The sequence below is a fragment of the Arvicola amphibius genome, chromosome 2 (assembly GCF_903992535.2).
Source record: "Arvicola amphibius chromosome 2, mArvAmp1.2, whole genome shotgun sequence".
Taxonomy (NCBI): domain Eukaryota; kingdom Metazoa; phylum Chordata; class Mammalia; order Rodentia; family Cricetidae; genus Arvicola; species Arvicola amphibius.
This window is the reverse complement of record NC_052048.2, coordinates 170,237,855-170,253,779: the sequence shown is the minus strand read 5'-3', so window position 1 is coordinate 170,253,779 and position 15,925 is coordinate 170,237,855. Positions and strand designations below refer to the sequence as shown.

At 39.0% G+C, this 15,925-nt stretch overlaps 1 pseudogene; it reads right to left on the bottom strand.

Moving 5' to 3' along the window:
- Positions 1-282: 282 nt before the first annotated feature.
- Positions 283-2,461, bottom strand: LOC119807433 (annotated as a pseudogene).
- Between the last annotated feature and the right edge of the window lie 13,464 nt (positions 2,462-15,925).

Genomic DNA, 15,925 nt, shown 5'->3' with positions numbered 1-15,925 from the left:
ATGACCAAAGATAGATGTAATGAGCATGGCCAGTAATAAGCATGAATGAGAGAAAGAGAATATAAGGTTATGGAAAAACAACACATAAAGATGGTGATTGAGAGGTATGTGGGAGTGGATGGCTCATTTGAGTGAGAGAAAGCAGGGGTATACTGAAGAGTAATGAGATATTTGGTTAGAAAATTTACAGAGTCAGGACCCTGCTGATGAAGGGCTTCAGTACCAGACTCTAGAATTTAAGTGAGATGGCATGGGAAGGAGAAAGTGATTCTAGGAGATGGCTCAGTGAACAAGGCACTTGGGAGAGATGGCCCCGGCGAATGTGCCTCGTAAAACAGCTGGCTCAGCAGCTGGGGATGAAGCTAATAGCTGAAGGGTCAACACTCTTGAGACATTTCTGGGACCTGGAAGAAGTACAAATGCAAAAAGTGTCCCAACAGTAGTATGTGGGGACGGGTGGGCCAAAAGAGAGTTGAAGAGTGTGAGTTAGAGACTAAGGGACATTTGGCTGGTGTTTTGTTTATTTGGTTTTGTTGTTGTTGTTGTTGGGGTATTTTGGTATATGCTTTTTGTTTATTTTTATCCAGATTAGTAGATTTGTTTACAACAACTCTTGTAAAATAGTTTTTAAAAATACAACTAATTTTTTTGCAAGTTACAAATATCAACTATGATAACCTAATTTTTTTGGTGGATAATATACAAGATTAGGCAAAAAGAGGCAAGCTCACACTGGAAGATGAATTATCAAATGACAGTCAAAATCTATTTATACTCGCACTTCTTGATCAAATTGTTCCCTCTTAGTGTTCTACCACCATGCTAACTTCCTGACCGACATCCCTGTTGACTCTGTCTACTTGATCAGCCACCAGATTGACACCAGACTGACCTGTGTACCCAACCTGCTCTGTCTGGGATTAAAAGATGAGTTTCTATCACAATATTCTTCAGTTTCAGGTAACTGGTTGGCAATGAGAGTATCTTATCTGAATCATATCACACAACATGTAATATTTCTGACAATTTTAAGAACATCAAAATAAATACTCATATTTCCTTTCAAGAGGCACATTCTGGCTATTTGAGAAGTATGGTTAGTCATCAGTTTTGTGTTAAGTTCTTTCCAAGCACATTTGGCATCCTGTCTTTCTTCTGGGCATGCCAGAGTCATTGTTACAAACCCCTAATCAGAGGTGATCAGCTCTCATGGTTCAAGCTCGATGCACCAGAAATGTGAGCTAATGCTCTGGCCAAAGCATCCACTGGCCCTTTATCTTCTATCAGCTGTTGCAAGGAGTCTGCAACCAGTCCTGAGTAGATGATCAGGAAAAAGCCAACAGCAGCAAAAGAAACAGAAGCTAGACACCTGATGGCATCCATGCTTTTAGATTTAACTAAATCCATCATCGAAGGAACTCTGCATGTTTAATAGTGATTCCTCTTTCTGTCCCACATCTCTCAGTTGACCTCTTTCTCTTGGTTGATAAAGACAGACACAAACTCCTGTCCAGCCAACTCTACCTGTGCATCTACAGTGATGGATATAGTCTCTGGTGTCTTTCAAGCCAGCTTTTTGTGACCATGCAATGTCCCCATGCAAACACTGAGCATTCTGCTTTCTGTGTGGCATCATGGTCATTTCAGGAGCAATTTTTTCTTGTGTTCATAGAAGATAACAGCCCTTGCTTCAGAGCTACTGCTTTTACAGTATAAGAGACCACACCCAAGTGGGCTGGTATCTTAAAGGCTATTGGCTGAAGGAGAGCCTACAACACAGTATCTTAAATGCTATTGGCTAAAGAAGCAGAATGTGCTCCCACAGCAGTCTTTGATATGCCCTGGGGTCCCAACATCATTCCAAATGTGATTAATTTGGCTTTGATATGATGTTCCACCACACCTCACTGCACTGAGTTTTCTAGTTATATCTTTGAAAATTTTGACTTACTTGGTTTGTTAGTTGACTTGTTAGAGCCAAAACAAGTACCTTTGGTGAGCAGCTTTTTAAACTGCTTCTTGAATTCTTTGGAGCCTTTTATTCAAGTGTATGGCAAAAGAAAATGTCTTTCCTGTTCATATCTGGGCTTTAACAATTATATTTTTTTTCCTTAATATACAGAACCAAATGTTTTAACTTGACTAGGAAAGAGATAAATGACGACTCTGCATTTCAGAAGCTGTGTAGTCACCCCAGAAATGGAGAAACTGGAGATGGTTCCTTTCTTTTGTCCATGTGTTAGAGTCTCTTCCACTTTACCACTTGATTTATGAGCAGAACTTTTGACTTTTTTCATATTCATCAACATCTCCATTTGGTAGGTCTTTTCATCTTGACTTCTGAGATGGGAATTCATCTGAAAGTCTACTGACTCCATATTTGGTGTCTCCATTTAGCTTCTCTTTTGTTTTAGCTTATTCTGGGATTGGGTGCATCCAAGTCATCTGTGACATCTCTCATTATTCTTTCCTCATCAGGGTCTTAATGGTACCTGACTTCCTTCTACTGCCATCTGAGTTTTCTTAGCACCTTAAGATCCTGTATTATTTCAGGGTTTGTTTTGTGTGCATTTGTTTTATGTTTGTTTTGTTTTCTTTTCTTTTTCAGACTGATGTTGGGGTAGAATATTTTAAAAAAATTTCCTCTATAGGCTTCTGGTGGACTGGGACCATTATGCATCCTTAATTAGTTTAAGCTACTTGGTACTCAAGCAATGATTCTGTAACAATTTAGCTCAACTAATACCATTTCAGAGGCTCAGTCTATTATCATCGTGGCAGGGAGGATGCAGGCAGACATGGGCTGGAAAAGTACCTGAGGGTTCTACATGCTGATTATCAGACAGGAAACGAGGGCATTTGGCTGGTTTTAAGACTTGTTTATATTGTAGGTATTAGAGACCACAAGAGACCATGATTCTCTTGAACAAAGATAACAATAAATATTTGCAGTTGTAGAGAATTAATTGGCATACTTGTGACAGCTGAAACAGCAAGTGTAAGTAGGCAAGTATAAAGAATATTTAGAAAAAGGAGAGAGAACAAAATATCAAAGTGAGATTTAGTTTGGTTCTTAGAGTACTGACTAATATGACTGGAGGAAACAGGAAAACCTATGACTGAGAAAGTAAGAATATAGTGTGCTGAGTAGAAAACCTCAAGGGAACACACCAACCCAGTTATTCTTTTAAATTCTTCTCAATGAATTGTAAAAATATGCCATGTGATTCTTGTAATAACTGACTAAAATGAACAATAAATATACCTTTAACTCCATTATTATAAATATTTCAAGGTGAAAATATGATCTAAATTCAGGGTTTTAAAGTATGCATGCCAAAGTTCTATGAGTGAGGGAAGAGAAAACATGGGGATAAGATTAAAATCTCAAGCTGTGAAATACATAAACTTGTATGCAAGGCATGTAATTGCAAGAGGGCTGCATGGAATTTGCATAGTATCCAAGGAAATAGGGACTGACAAAATCAGCTCATATTCTGTCCTGATTTATTCAACCCTCTATTTGCTTCCAAGCATTAGGTTCTTTCTCTTCTGTTATATTTTATATAAATATAAGGTATTTTAACTATTAATCTTGGGCCTGGCATGATGACTCAGTGATTAAGTGTCTTTATTGCTCTTCTATAGGACAGCAGTTTAGTTCTCAGCACCCACATCAGGCATCTCACAGCTCCTTGTAGCTTTATCATTAGGGGATCTGATACCCTCTTCTGACCTTTGGGCACCTACCCACACATACATACATGCACAATACATACACATACATATATTTAAAATATTTAAAACACTATTAATCTGATATATCAGGAATATATTGTAGCCATGAACTGTTCTTCATGTAGAACCAAGAAGATTAGGTAGGAACAAATGTCAACTCTTTCTAGTGCTCCTCCATTTGATTCTGTCACTGTAATATTGACATCACCATAGATATTCAGGTCTTTTTTTTAGGAACGAAATTTATTGACACAATATTGTCTAAGACACTTAAATTGCCAGCAGCTGATGTTTGTGTGAAAGGACAACCAAAGGAAAAGAAAAAATCAAAACAATTGAGTACAACATATCCTGAAAGATGCCATACTCAGTAAGAAAAGACACTAATTATTTTGGACTCTTCAACTCAGGATATTTAGAAGTCAAATTCAAGAAGCAAATTTTAAATTTGTATTTGGAGAAAGCTGTTTATTTTTCCAGAAAACATTTATTAAAATATTGGAGGTACAGCCCAATGGTCAAATGCAAGACTTGTCTAACACTGCCAGGGTTGAGTTCCAGACTCTGTACCATAAAAACAAAGAAGCCCACAAAAGCACTACTCTAGGAAAAGAATAGTGTGCTAAGTGTTAGAGAGCTTGTGCTTGGAATCTGAGATCTCCTTCTGCCATTGAAGAAGTGATAACCCCAGGCCACACTTTAACTCATCAACTATAATATTTTCTAATGCATGAATATATAGTCAATGTTATTCCTGTTCCCAGATTAACACCAGATTAATGCACTCTATATGTTTAACAAAGAGGTATTAAATAGCCAGAGCCTGGAAAGCACTATATGAAGTGCCAGTGATGGGAGATGGTAAAATGAGAAGATGTAGTTCTGAAGAGTGACTAAGAGAAAGGAAAATGCCAATGCCAGTTGGAGCTAAGCAAATTCCGTAACCAAATAGTAATAAACTACCATATAAAGTGCCAGAAGGTTCCTTTTCTCCTCCTTGATGAGGAGCTGGTGATATCACCAAATAGATAGCATTCGTGAATTATTAATTCATGCTAAAAATTTGTGTTAATGAGAAGCAGCACACTTTGAAAATGTTTTCCAAAATTATTTTCAGCTATTTTGAGGAGATGAAAAGAAAGAATTAGTTTTAATAGTACTTAAAAATTTTAATATCTGGTATAAATGAATATTCATTTCTTTGAAAAGATACTTGCCTCATAACTGTCATAACCATTAACTCATTGAAGCAATGCTTAACACCAACATCAAATGGAGTCCCCTTTTACTAATCACTATTTCATCATTCCAGCTCTACATGACAGACTTGCAAAGAAAAATGAGGTCTCCATGTCACTCTCAGATTCTCTGCTAGATGAGCTTGTAGTATATCTAGATCTGTAATGAGATAATAGTTACCCTCAAATATGAGTGAGCCATTATGGTAGGACTGTAAATGAAAATGGTAACTACTGACATTTTTGTCTCTGTATCCAAATATCTGTTCTATTTTCACCTAGAGTCAATCTACATTTGCCTATATTTAAGTATGTGATGAAAATCTATAAAATTTAGAAAGGAAGTTAAATCTCTTCACTACCAGAACTCTTTAATTATAGCAGGAAAAACACATACTTAATGTAAAGAACATGTGCATACAATAGATAAGAACTCTTCAACAGAATTTTGTTTTTTGTTTAAAAGAAGGCCACACTTGTGTTCACTTTCAACATCTTAAAAAACTTGCTAGGAGGGCTGGAGAAATGGCTCAGAGGTTAAGAGCATTGCCTGCTTTTCCAAAGGTCCTGAGTTCAATTCCCAGCAACCTCATGGTAGCTCACAACCATCTGTAATGGGGTCTGCTGCCCTCTTCTGGCCTGCAGGCATACACACAGACAGAATATTTTATACATAACAAATAAATAAATAATAAATAAACAAATAAATAAATAAATATTTTAAAAAAAGAAAAAAGAAAAAAAAGAAAAATCTTGCTAGGAATATATTTTCTAAGTGCTATGATCAAACACTTGTTGAGAAGTAACTTAATTTTCAAAAAGTCTTATTTTGACTCAGGTTAGTGTATACAGTCTTTTATGGCAGTGAAGGCATGGGGCCTGAAGCATGAGAGCATGAGGTGTTGATTACTTTGTGTCTATAGTTAGAAAGTAGAAAGTGATAAATGGTATGTCTTACTTGGTATAAAGTCTCTCTCTCTGTGTCTCTCTGCCTTTCTGTCTCCCTCCCTCTCTCATATTTATTCCATTATCCTGGGGATGCTACCACCCACATCCAGGTTAATTAATCTCCTTAGTTAAACCTCTCTAGAAATACACTTTCAGATATACTCAGAGATGTGTCCCTAGGTAGTTCTAAATCAAGTTATAATGATGATTAACCATCACAAAAGGTGGGTACTTTCTCCACTGATACACATGAGCAGGTAACTCCAATGTGTGCACACACATTTTTTTCTTTTGAAGGGGCTCATAGCCTTTTTTTCTCCAAGGTATGAGTATGGTTTGTAAATCTTCTCTCTCATTCTTTATAGCAGAGAAAAGACACAGGAACAATCTCCTGTATAGTTGTCATAGAGACAGATGGATTGCTTTTCTTAAAGGGATATGGAGCGGAGAAAAGGTGATACACCGGAAGTAGAGCTTGTCTGATGCTCTGGTGAGGAGGGGAACAAGATATAAGAAGCTGGAAAGAAGGAAAGAGAGAGTTCTTTGTACTAAGAATGTTACAAAAATCTAGGCATTTCAAGGTATTAAAGACAAGAGAATCCTAGTCAGTCTCACCATGAACTACATGATTGATTATCTTTTCAAAATGCACAGCATTGACTGGTGTGTGTGTGTGTGTGTGTGTGTGTGTGTGTGTGTGCGCGCGCGTATACTCAATGACAGAAGTTCCACACATAGTCTCTGATAATAAAAAAATTCTTTCAAAGAGCTGGTAAAAAGTACACACTCTAAATGAGAGCAGCTATTATTAAAAAATTTATCTGATACCTATCAGAATGTCTAAGATTAATAGAACAACTGACAGCTTATGCTGGCAAGGATGTGTACAGTCATTGTGAAAGTAGCAGTAGTTTCTCATGAAGATGACAATAGATCTACCTCAAGAACCAGCTATATCACCCTTGGACATATGACCAAAGGACATCCTACTAGAGGGACACTTGCTCAATTATGTCCATTATGGTCTCTTCACAATGGCTAGAAACAGCCTAGATGTTCATCAACAGATGAATGAATAATGAAAATGTGGTGCACTTGCACAGAACGTTGCTCTGCTGCTAAAAATTGAAATCATGAAACTTACAAGGAAATGGATAGAGCTCGAAAAGAATCATCTTGAGACAGGTATCCCAGACCCATACAGACAAATATGGTATATATTTCTTACATGTGGAGCCCTTCAAGTCTCTGATGGGTTAGTGAAAGCTCATATAAGCACAGAGGTTAGATATAGAGTAAGGGACTATGCAGAAGGAAGAAACTCCTAAGTAAAAGAAATAGAATATACAGTTATGGAAAAATGGGGGAGAAACTTGAACTGGGAGTATTAAACAGAAGAGGGGAGGTAAGAGGAGGAGAGGAAGAGAATACAGGGAGGGACAGTTAGCACTAAGAACCATTTGAGAAGTCCTATGGAAACCTACTTAAAATAAAAACACACATGAAAGAAATCTAAATGGAATCAAAAAATAATGAGAGATGAAGTCCCAACTAGACTCTCTTAGCACCAAGCTCCGGGAATGGGTTATATCTAATTCAGTTGTTGACCAATGTGGCCTCTGTGAAAACACACAGCAGCCAAAGTCATTATCAAGGCAATATTGGTTGCTCTCCACAAGCTGCAGGTAAGTCCCTATTGCGTAAGGCAACACCTATTTATCTCAGTGAACATGGAGAAATCGAACTGGTACTTAACTAGAGGTTTTATCCCCTCTGACTAGTGTTCATGCTACCAGAGGACAAATGTAAGAAATGGTGACCTGGATCCCTGACACACCAATGCAGTAGTGGCACAAAATTTTGGGGAGTAACCAATCACTATCTAACTGGATTTAAGGTCCACTCCATGAGACGAATCCATGCCTGACGCTGTTCAGGTGGCCAAAAAACTGAGACAAGGCAGGTCATGGACCTATGGGAAAAGCAAACCCTACTGCTCTGATGAAGGAACATGACAATAAAATGACCCTGAAAATATTCTGCTATCCTCATGGTGTCTTGGCCAACCATCATCAGAGGTGCTTCCTCCGGCTGTAGATGCTAACAAACACAGGCCCACAACTGGACAGTGTGCAGAGAGTGAGAATCCATAGAACACTAAGTCCTAAATCTGAAGTTTCCATCAATTCTTTCCACTTAGGCTCAGGAAACTTTGTGGAAGAAAAGCCTGAAAGACTGTGAGAACTACTAGGATGGACAACAGGGCCTTCTAGCCACAAGGGAACTAACCCACATAGGAACTAACAGAGACTGTAGCGGGATACACCGAGCCTGCACAGGTCTAAGTAAGAAGAAATTCCAGCTTTGAGATGGGAAGTGGACAGGAGCCCCAATTCCTAACCCAGAATCGATTTCCAGTTACAACCACTTGAAAATGGACATTTAATTTTCTTCAAGGGAATTCCATAGGGTATGCAAACCACACTTAAAAGAAGCAGAAGAAGTAGAAGGCCAACACTAAATGAATCCAGTGGTGTTTTTAGAGATACTCTGTCTCATAATTCTGTGGCCATTTTAGGCATTACTTGTCCTTTGCTTATCTATTATGGTTCACAGTTTTGTGTTTTTATGGTGTATATGTGTGTATATACACACATACATGCATACATTCAAAAATACATATGTGTGTCATGCTTTCTTTTTATTTTTGTGTGTGGGTGTATGTGTGTGTCCTGTTTGTTTTAGAAAGAGTGAGAAAGAAGGCATGGAGTTGGGCGGGTGGGGAGGATATGGGAAATGAAGGAGGGAAAAGAGTGATCAGAATGTACTGTGTGAAATAAATATTTTCAATAAAAATTCTTATCTAAATAACTGCTAACTGCACTAAATATTTGTCTGCATACCCACAGTTAGGTGTAACTCTCATCCTCGTGAAAGAAGCTTCTCTTTGCTGTAGCTTCAGATCCTCACTGAAACCAAAACTGAACAAAATGGAGAAAACAACTGATTGTGGGAAGCCCGCCTCCAGTAGACACATCAACAACATAACTCCTGTGCCTAAAGATCAGGAAACACAGAAAAATATGTGAGGCCATAGGAACAGGAAGTCCACTGTGAGATTATAACTCATAAAAATGACAGGGGAGCTACATTTATGATGCCACAATATGATGACCTTAAAAAAAAAAAGACTCAAATAATGACTGTAACAATAGACATGCTAATGTGGAAGAAAGAAGTTTCTCAGGGTTCCACCTCTAGACAAAGAACTATAGGCAACTAAGAACTGTGAAGAGAAGCAGTATTAGTCTTCCTCAGGAATGAGCCACTTGATTGGATAGCCATACCTACTGGTCAATCCAGAAATCATATATGTGTTCTAAAACACACACACACACACACACACACACACACACACACACACACACATACAAAATGGATATATTAGGGCTGGACAAGCCACATTTAGTTACTTGTAGTGGCATTTCAACTGTATTTTAATAAATAAAGACTGCCTGAAAATCTGAAAATAAAACAGTCCTACTGGTTAGCCTTATAGTCCAGATTATAGCAACAGAGACCTTTCATCTCGGTAGCCATAATGACACACACCTTTAATCCCAGTAGCCACACTAGTTACCATAGAAACTGAATGGTGCATGCCTTTAATGATGGTAATGCACACCTTTAATCCCAGTTCTAGAGAGGGATATAAAATGGGGGAAGGCAGCTCTCAGACACAGTCTCCTGAGATTCCTGGAGGCAGGATTGCCATTTTCAGACTGAAGTCAAGGTAAGAGCCATTGTCTGGCTGTTTTGCTTTTTGTATCTTCAGGTTGTACCTCAACTTCTGATGCTTAGCTTTTATTAATTGTGCTTCAGTTATTCTCTGTATTTTTACCAGTTGTGGTTTTCTGTGGCGGTCTTCACCTCCTGGAAAAACAAGCATCTTTGTTGAGGGGTTAGAGCTACATTTATCAGGGAAAGTGGGCCCAAAAATTGAAAAAAAAACCCACTAAAAACATGAACATGATGGCAAAGAAGTGGGAACAAATTCCCAGTAGGACTCTGTGGGATCAATACTGAGTGTCAACCATCAAGGTCTAGAATCATCCAAGAGAGAAATATTTGGGAATGACTGTCAGGAATTGTTCAGACTAAGTTTGCCTCTTGCATGCCAGTCAGGATTTTCCTGATTAGGTTATTTGAAATGACCCATCCGAAGTGTGATAAGCACCTCCTACCTCCCAGAAGCCTTGGAAGCCTAGATGTGAGGAAGGCTGAATGGAAAGCTTTTGTTTTTTCCTGTTTATCATTGTCTCTGCCAATAACATTGATGCTCTGCTGCTGTCCATTGCTGACATGACCACCAGACTCTCCGAGGCACATCTCTAAGTGGATTTTGTGAAGGAGTTCTTTTATTTACTGTATTATTGTTTTCCTATGGTTTGAGCAAACGTTCATAAAATAATTGTTGATTAATTTTTGTAATAGAAAAATAAGGGGAAATGTATGGGTTACATGAGGCATTACTCTAAACCCTGGGAGGAAGTACACGAGTCATTGCAGGTTTTCAGATCAAACACAGCCTTGGAGCCTTATGCCAGACCTTTAGTACCACAATATTTGTAGATTGTTTCTGGGATTATTATTCTGTCACTCAGGTTTGAAACCCAGAGAACTAGGACGATCACAAAGATGATTTAAGTACAGAAAAACTAGAATGATCTCAATGATTGACAGTTACAATAAAAGCAGATGAATTTCTTTCACACTAATCCACTGATATTGAATGGTGAGTCAACTGTGCTATAGAATCTATTATTTTTCTGTCAAGTTACAGAGCATTCAACCTTCATTTTAAGATTTGGGAACTGAAACTCTTTAATGGAATTAACATTTAACCTTGTCATCCACACACAATGTGAATATACTTACCATTACCTAAGTACTTTGGAAGCCTGGATGTCTAGGGATGGTTTTATTGTTATTGTGAGCTTTACACACTGAGTGGTAAAAGACTCAACTGCACTCCCCACATTCAGGATTGTGTGGGGGTAGAGAGATGATAGATAGGTAGATAATAGATAGATAAGTAGATAGAAGCAGACAGACAGACAGACAGACAGACAGACAAATAGATGATTGATAGATAGATGTGTATGGCTTGGAATAGTCATGCATTAAACATCAGAAGGCTAAATATCATGACTTGGATATGCCTCTGAGTGTGATAAAGGAGGTGGCAGTTTGAGCAGGTCTGCTTGAAATATAAAATGTAATAAAGAAATTATCAGTTCTCATTTTAGGATAGAATACTAGAGACTTGATAGATATCCAGGAAGCTAAGGAAATCGGGCCAAAGTATAAATAGGTAAGAGTTATTACTTGACCGGTGATTGATGTCATTAACACAAACATAGTCAGAGACTCAAGGCCTAGAGTATATACCACACACAAGGCAGAGCTGCAGCAGTAGTGTGGCATCGAGTAAACCTGGGTCATAACCCCTTTACTTCTGCACCCTGTTAGCTGTGAACTACCGAACACATGACCTAGCTAACATGTCTTGAACTCCGTTCCTCTTTTTAAAAATAGGACTTGCACTGCTGAACATGCAGAGGTCTTGCTATCTAGCAGAATGGCTGGTATAAGAGTAAACACACAATACCTCCTCATATTCTCAGTCTTCTTTAACGAAAGAGAAATGTTTATTCCTATGTCAGTCTCTTTTAAATATTTGTTTTGAAAACTCATTTGCTAGAACTCTGCTGCTTCATCCCTCAGTGACTGCTGTGAGACAGCACTGCCCCATGGAGCCCTGTAAGGTTCATATGCTTGATGAGTTAATGAAGCAGCAATCACTGCTACCAGAAAGACAACGTGACTGTGGACTAGTCCATAGGAGTATACTATCATGCTTGTGAACTCCAATTACTCCCAATCGCAAAAGAATAACAAGGTTTTAATTAATGCCAGCATCTGACGATTAGCTAGCCTATGAATAATAACATTCCCTCGGGATTTGAAGTGTCCCTTTTCTCTGGCCCATTTATGGGCTCTGGGGGGGGCATTCTGGGGAGCACTGGAGATCACAGAGACGGGGAGACCGGAAGCTTGATGATGATGTACAGCTCAGAAGCTGTCACAGCAAACGCCTCACTTCATTCTTTCCTGCGGAGGAATTAGGTCTTCTCGAGGACTCTTCTAAGGAAACCTTTCCCCAGGCTGGCGCTGTCAAGAGGCAAGGGGCTTTCCCTGTGGGGACTGCATCATTGATACCCAGCTCATTCTCATTGGCGCCCCTTTGACGATGCATCTTCTCTTACCACACTGGCTACTGAACACTATGCTTCGTCTTTTCAAATGTCTGATTAATCTTTACTAAAATTTAAAGGACATTAGAGTTGCTAAGCAGACTGCCTCAGTGCCGTTAATTCCTGTTGATTGTCTACCCCTGTGTGTGTCTAGGTAGGCTACCATCGCATCTGATGACCACTGAGAATGCGCACATTTTTCGACTCCTGCTCCTTCTTACTTACCTCGTCTCCACTGGATCCCATTATCATCCCTTCCCAGTGATGGAGTGCCTTCCCTGTACAACAGCATTTGTGCAAGATTACTGATTGTCTTGCTCAATCTCTTTCAGTTACTTGCTGAGACAGCCTGTCTCACCTTGGGCGACTCCAGCGGAGAGGAACTGTGTGGCGGGATTGTAAGCTGCATGTCGCAGTCATTTTCAATCCTGTAAAGGGTCACAGCCATCTTCTCACAAAGGCAGCCTTAACCCCCTCCACGGCTGAGAGTACACCCCTCCCTGCGTGCGCCAACAAACAAGGCTCCCTCTGCCAAAGGTCAGGCACCTCTCGTTTTCTACCTCCTCTCTCTTTAAACTGTCTCAGAAATCTAACATTCAAAATTTTGCCATGCCCTACATTAAGGATATAGACTTATTTTACCCTGACCCTAGGCTGACAGAACTCTTTTTATACTGATCCCTAGTCTGAACACTGATATCTGGACAAATACCGTGTTTCAGCCACACTTACTGACCCTATTTCCATATTTTCTCAAATTGGCCCACATTTTTTTTCCGTTGTTAGGGGAGGAACTTGGAGATGAAGCTTTCCTCCATCATAGGCTTAAAAGACAGACTAGGCTCCTTCCTGTTTATGATTAAACCCCTGTTTCTCAAAGAACAGGCTAAAACCCACCGGTAACCTTAACTGCAAATGGTTCTGCACTGCCTGTTCCAGGAAATGGCAACCATGTCCTTGTTTTAAAGTTATTATAACCATCTTGCAACCCTACCTTTGTTTCAAAAGATTTCTATGACCATCTTTTTTATGATTACTTTGCAATCGTGCCTTTGTTTCAGGAGGTCATTATGACTAACTTGTTATGTTTATGTTCTGCTCCTGTAACCATGCCAAATTTCCCCACCAAGTCCCTCATTTGGAAATCTCCTACCTGTGATCTAAAAAAAACCTTGTCTTGACCATATCCAAGCCCCACAACTATGACAGAAGCCTCCTATCCCAACAGAGGCCAGACTAGTATCCTGAAACACAGGTATAACTGCCCCCACCCTTCCCACACTCATTGAGCATAACTCAAACCACCCCTCATCTCCTCACTGCCATATCCAAGCCTTCATATCCTGTGGAAATCTTCTACCCCATTAGAGGTCAGAGCAGCTCCCTGAAACCCATGCAGAAGCATTCTACCCCACCAGAAGTCAGGCCAGCATTCTAAAACCCAGAGGACCCCCAGCCAGATCAGGGTGATGGAGGAGAGTTATCTGTCTATGTTACTTTCATTGGTTAATTAATAAAGAAAACTGCCTTGGCCCTTTAAGAGACAGAAAATTAGGTAGGTGGAGTAGACAGAACAGAATACTGGGTAGCAGGAGTGGGGAGACGCTTCAGGCAGTCACCATGATTCTCCTCTCTGAGATGGACGCAGGTTAAGATCTCTCCTGGTAAGCCACACCTTGTGGTGCTACACGGATTACTAAATATGGGTTAAAGGAAGATGTGAGAATTAACCAATAAGAGGCTACAGATAATGGGCCAGGCAGTGTTTAAAAGAATACAGTTTCCGTGTAATTATTTCGGGTGTAAAGCTAGCCGGCGGCCGGGTGGCAGGACACAGCCCCGCCGCTTCCTTCTACATCAGGGAAAAGAACTCCAGGCCCCAGAAGACTGGAAAGGAAACAAAAACCAAGAAACCAAGGAAGAAAACACCCACCCTACAAAGACAAACCCAACATCAGCACCTAGAACTATAGTCACACCAAATCCAGATGCCTAAACATCAGTGTAGTGTAAGCAAATGGTTCCAAGAAACAAGCTGCTGTAGTCATTCTATTCTAATATCTCACAAAATAGACTCCAAATCAAAATTAACCAAAAGAGGTGAGGAAGGATAGCTAATACTCATCAAAGGAAAAATCCATAAAGATGACATTTCAATTCGTATCATCTATGCCCCCAAGGGAAGGGCACCCACATTTGTAAAAGAACCATTACCAAAGCTTAAATCATGTATTGACCTTCACAAGTTGATAGTGGGAGATGTTAATACCTGACTCTCACAAATAGACAGGTCTCCCAGACAGAAACGAAACAAAGAAATAATGGAGTTAACATTTTCATTCACTCTTTCTCTTGGAAACAAAACAAATCCCCCAAATCCTCCAAAAAAAAAATAAAACAAACTAATAAGAAAACCAAGGCAAAAAAATAGTACAACAAAACAAAAAGCACACAGAAAACCAATTGGCTGTCCAATGTCAGCCAATCCTGAAAGCATATAAGTAATATTATATGGACTTCATAGGTTATATTTAATAATATAAGCAGGCAGTGGTGACTCATGTTTTTAATCCCAGCATTGGAAGGCAGAGGCAGGTTGATCTCTGAGTTTGAGACCAGCCTGGTTTGCAGTGAGAGTCCCAGGATAGCCAGGACTACACAGAGAAAGTCTCTCTTTCTCATTCTCTCTCTCTCTCTCTCTCTCTCTCTCTCTCTCTCTCTCTCATTCTCTCTCTAGCACACACTCTTTCTTTCTTTTTCTCTCTCTCTCTCACTCACTCACACAGACAGAATATATATATATATATATATATATATATATATATATGTATGTATGTATGCACGCAACAACAATTAATGAATTAAAGGCCATGAATTTGTAGGAGAAGAAGGAAGGGCATAGGAAGGGTTTGGAGGGAGAAAAAGGATGGGAGAACTATTCTAATTAAATTATAATCTTAAAAATTAAAAGATTAAGCAAATTAACAAAACATGGAGTACATTTTGTGATGGTCAACTACTCCTGGGTATGAGACCTGCCCTAGAGTGTGATTGATTTATCCAGTGACATTGAAGAAAATGGATTTTCTCTTTCCCAGGAGATATTGTGTGCCCTCCCTCCTTTTCTCCTCCTGTATTTGGACTAAATTTCTTAGCAGTTTCTGAAGCTTTGATCTTTTATCTTATATAAGAATAAACAAATTTCCAGTTTAAAATTGTTAGCTCACAATATTTTGTATAATTCATTAAAATGTTTTGAATATCTTTTATGAAAATACAGAAATTTCTCATTTTTTGAAAGATGTTTTCAAAATCTTTAAATCTATAACTCCAGTCAAATTTGAGGATGTATTGCTATTTCTGGATAGATACAATACACCTTCTCTCTTTTGGTATGCTAGATGTTCAACAAATATTTATTGAAAACTTATTGTGTTCTAGGTACTGAGGATTCATTGATCCACCTTAAACAGTTCACAAAATGAAGGACTTTTGCAAGGTGTTGACTTGAAATACGCTTTTCCCCCAGAGCTTTCATTTTGGGCATTTGGACTGGACAACTTGCTGTATACAAAATGCCTTTGTCCCAAAATCAAAAATTGTTTTCAATTAATCACTGTAGTTTTTTTTGAATGATTAGGATGTGAACAACACTCTATAGTTTAAACGCCATATACGCATAAC